This window comes from Myotis brandtii, unplaced genomic scaffold, assembly GCF_000412655.1.
Source record: "Myotis brandtii unplaced genomic scaffold, ASM41265v1 scaffold174, whole genome shotgun sequence".
NCBI lineage: Eukaryota > Metazoa > Chordata > Mammalia > Chiroptera > Vespertilionidae > Myotis > Myotis brandtii.
In genome coordinates, this window is record NW_005356437.1 from 1 (window position 1) to 4906 (window position 4906).

A 4906-nucleotide genomic window follows, 5' to 3' on the forward strand; every position below is an offset into this window, starting at 1 on the left:
GTGCAATAGGCCTTCCTTCCCCTGGCTGCAGGCTCCGGTTTTCCTCCAGCACCCAGGACCCAGGCCTTCGTTCTGGCTGCTGCCTTCAGTCTTTGCTGCGGCCAGAGCCTTCAGTCTTCGCTCCGGCTGGAGTGCCGCTCCTGTAGCTCCCTCTGCCCCCGCTCTCCCCCTCATAGCAGGCATCCCGCCCCACCTGGCTGCTCCGTGCCTGCATGCATGCTGCCCAGAGGCCCGGAGTGACTGGGGGGCGGGTCCGCCGCCATCTTTGTCAGGGTAATTTGCATAGTCACTCCTGATTGGCTGGTGGGCATTGTGGAAGTACAGCCAATTTGCATCTTTCTCTTTTATTAGTGTAGACTAGAGGCCCAGTGCACAAAATTCGTGCACTGGGGGTGTGTCCCTCAGCCCAGACTGCACCCTCTCCAATCTCGGATCCCTTGGGGAATGTCCACAGGGATAGGGCCTAAATCAGCAGTAGGACATCCCTCTCACAATCTGGGACTTCTGGCTCCCAACCGTTTGCCTGCCTGACTGCCTGATTTCCCCTAACCACTACTGCCTGCCAGCCTGATAACCCCCTAACACTCCCCTGCAGGCCTGGTCTCCCCCAACTGCCCTCCCCTGCAGGCCTTGTCACCCCTAACTGCCCTCCTTTGTAGGCTTGGTTGCCCCTAACTGCCCTTCCGTGCAGGCCTGGTCATCCCCAACTGCCCCCCCCCGCCGGCCTGGTCACCCCTAACTGCCCTTCCCTGCAGGCCTGGTCACCTTCAACTGCCCTCCTTGCCAGCCCGGTACCCCCCAACTGCCCTCCCCTGCAGGCCTGGTCACCCCCAACTGCCCTCCCCTGCAGGCCTGGTCGCCCCCAACTGCCCTCCCCGCCAGCCCGGTACCTCCCAACTGCCCTCTCATGCCAGCCCAGTCATCCCTAACTGTCCTCTCCTGCTGGCCCGGTCACCCCTAACTGCCCTCCCCTGCTGGCCACCTTGTGGTGGCCATCTTGTGACCACATGGGGGTGGCCATCTTGTGCGAGGGCATGACAGTCAATATGCATATTACCTCTTTATTATATAGGATACCATGATTGAATACTGATAGGAATAATTCAGTATAACGGGAAAATTGTGATACAAAGAAACAGGGGATAGTTGCAGAAGCAAAAATCTTGTACAGGAAAGTGGTGATGGGTTTCAGTGCACAGAGAAGTTATCTTGAGATGCAAGTAGGATCAATCCATTGGGAACAAGAAGAAAGGCAGATTATAGATGCAGGTGAGTTGGAGAGGTACTGGAAGGAGATGATTTAATTTTATTTTGTTTTGATTTTCAGGAAAATGAGGATATGAGGAATAGTGATAGGATGTTGTAGATCTGAGCAGATGGGAGAGGTGTGAAAGAGTGATCTCAGAGTGTGGGGGAAAGAATTGACTAAGACTCAAAAAGTATGGATGTTTCTTGAGTTCTCTTTGGGAAGGAAAAGGGTCCAAGAATAAAAAGAGATTAAGGATGGACATATTGGAGAAACCAGAGATCAAAGAAACAGAAGTAGATTGTCCTGAAGAGAGGGCTACTAGGAACAGAGAAAAGGAAGGCAAATGAGAAACATTAAGGGAACTCACATGAGGGAGACATGGCTCCTCTCTACCCCTTCTCACCATTCATTACATCTAGACTCATCAATGTCCCAGTTGTCACTCCATCCCAAGGTTGCAGACTGGTAATCAGCTGGTTCTCTGCACCTCAGACAGGCAAGAGGGCATTGTTCTGAAGGGTCAAGCTGTCAAGTCACAAGTCTCTGTGCAACCCTCTTCATGAAGATCTTTGAGGGGAAATACAAAGAGGGCAAGTTTTCAGGAAGTTATGTCTCATTCTGTGTGTGTGTGTGTGTGTGTGTGTGCATTTTACACTCCTTAGTTATCAAGGAGTTGTATATTAAGGATTGTGAATATGATAAGGAAAAAAAAACACAGATGTGGTCTTTGCCTTCATGGAAGATATGAGCAGGAGGGTGAAAGACAGGCAATTAAATAACTAAATATATTAAACCCTGCTAAGGTCTGTGATGAGGATATGCAGATTGTTGTGGCATAATTGCATCAACAGGGTTCTGCAGTGTAAACTTATGATTTGGGCAATCCACCTTTACAGAATTATATTTTTTAAAATACAAGTTTGATCATAATTTTTTCCCATTTAAAAGCCTTAATGACTTTCCATTGCCTGGAGCAGCAATTCTTAAAAAACTCCAAAAACTTCAATACTTGTACCTCCCTCTCAGAAATATTTCTGATAGACATGCATCTTGTGTACATTTGTTTATTAATTGATGACACACATGTACTCCTGTGTAAATGTATTATGTGCATTATAAAACATGCACATAATTTCAAAATTTCAGTGATGAAATGAAGAAAAAGAAGCACTCTTTAAAAAATATGACCAATGTTAAGATCACAGTCATAAGATCTTCTACCTGGATTTATATTCCCAATCCCCCACCTATTGGCTGTGGTGGTGATAGTGCTATTCTGCATTTCTGAATAGCTATTCTGCAGGAGCTTTAAGAAGTGTGTGCAATTTTCCACAGTGTTCCATTTTCCCGACCTTAGCAACTGTGAAAGCACAGGTTGAGATAGAGCTTCCAACAGACTAGATTGCTGAGTAGCTGCAATGAGTCTACACTGTGACTGTCCCTACAATGAGTAGAGCTGCTCTGCTGACTCCTGTGGAAGATGTAGTTTTAGCAAGAAATAAACGTTATCGTGGTTATCCACCAATATTTGGGGATTGTTAGTTACCAAAATATTACCTACCTTATTTTGGCTGATATACTCAGTCAGGCAAGTTGTCTATGAATTCTTTGTGTTTTGGTTTATTCATCATCAAAATAAGGAAAACAATAGTAACTAGCTCATAGGTTTGCAGTGGAAATTAAGTAAATTAATACATGAAAAGCATTTAGAACAATGCCTGAAACTTAGTATGTGCTCTGTAAATGTTAGCTTTAATTGTTTCTATTAAAAAAGCCCTTTTGTCTTTATAAAAATATAATTAATCAGAATTTTTAAAATATATTTTTATTGATTTCAGAGAGGATGGGAGAGGGAGAGAGAGATAGAAACATTAATGGTGAGAGAGAATCATTGATCAGCTGCCTCCTGCATGCCCCATACTTGGAATCGAGCTTGCAACCCCAACGCTGGCATGTACCCTGACCAGGAATTGAACCATGACCTCCTGGTTCATAGGTCAATGCTCTACCACTGAGCCATCCTGGTCAGGCAATCAGAATGTTTTTAAAGCAAGAATAATGTGTGCAATATTGAGTTTACTAGCACTCTGTTTTCAATTTATTCCAGAAGTATTTTAGACCACACTGTGATGAAGCAGTTTTGATAGCCCAATGCATCTGTCTCCTAATCAAAGGATGTCTAACATTGTGTAATAAACGATTGAAAACCTCCATAAAAAGATGATGCAGCTTCCTGAGGTACCAATTTTTATGATTGTAAGTTATTTAAAAAGTTATTTTTATCTGTATATAATGTAGATATTATGAAGCAGAATACAATATTTACTTTCTTCTTTTAATTAAAGCACTAGAGGCCTGATGCACAAAAATTTGTGCAAGAGTAGGTATTCCTTCCCCCAGCTGCTGGTACCGGCTTCCCTCTGGCACCTGGGACCTGGGCTTCCCTCTTCCGGCCGCCCGCAGGCACCCAGGACCTGGGCTGGCTTCCCTCTGGCCCCAGCTTCATCAGGAAGGATGTCTGGAATGATGTCTGGAAGGATGTCTGGTCTAATTAGCATATTATCCTTTTATTATCCTATATAATAAAGAGGTAATATGCAAATTGACCATCTCTCCAACACACAAGATGGCCGCCCCGATGTAGACACAAGATAGCCATCAGGGGAGAGCAGGCCTGCAGGGGAGGGCAGTTGGGGGGGACCAGGCCTGCAGAGGATGGTAGTTGGAAGGGGCAGGGGAGGGCAGTTGGGGGTGACCAGGCCAGCAGGGGATGGCAGTTAGGGGTGAACAGGCTGACAAGGGAAGGAAATTAGGGGTGACCGGGCCAGCAGGGGAGGGCAGTTGGGGGCGACCAGGCCTGTAGGGGAGGATAGTTAGGGGTGACCAGGCCTGCAGGGGAAGGCAGTTAGGGGTGACCAAGCTGGCAAGGGAGGGCAGTTAGGGGCAATCGGGCCAGCAAGGGAGCAGTTAGGCATCAATAAGGTGGCAAGGGAGTGGTTAGGGGGTGATCAGGCTGGCAGGCAGAAGAGGTTAGGGGCAATCAGGTAGGCAGGCAGGCGAGTGGTTGGGAGCCAGCAGTCCTGGATTGTGAGAGGGATGTCCCAGATTGGAGAGGGTGCAGGCTGGGCTGAGGAACACATCCCCCCTTGCACCGGGCCTCTAGTTATAGATAAGTCTGTAATGCCATTTAACACACATAATAGGCTGTAACAACACACTCATCTACAGTCTGTCTTTTGACTGTAGAATATCAACAATCTCCCACTCCTTCATCCTTCAAGGAATCTGGCATCTGGCATGTCTGGTGATAGAAAACAAAACTATCTCATGCAAAATAATTTGGAACCAATCAGGGCACTATGTCCACAAAGAGAAATAATAAACTGGATCTTTGCACTCATCAATGATTAACATGTGTTCTCAGAATGGGAAGAACTTTCTGGCATTCAATTTTCCTTTTGGGTATACTCAGACATTGGATATCAAGGGAGTAACTTAATATAAACATTTTATTTTTTTAATAGCTGATAATTATATAAATCAAAACAATAAAAATTTAAAAGTATTCTGGTTAATAAGTGAAAAAGCAATTACATAAAATATCTACTAATAGAATATCTGCTATTTAAAATGTACTAATGAATTAATAGAGAAACA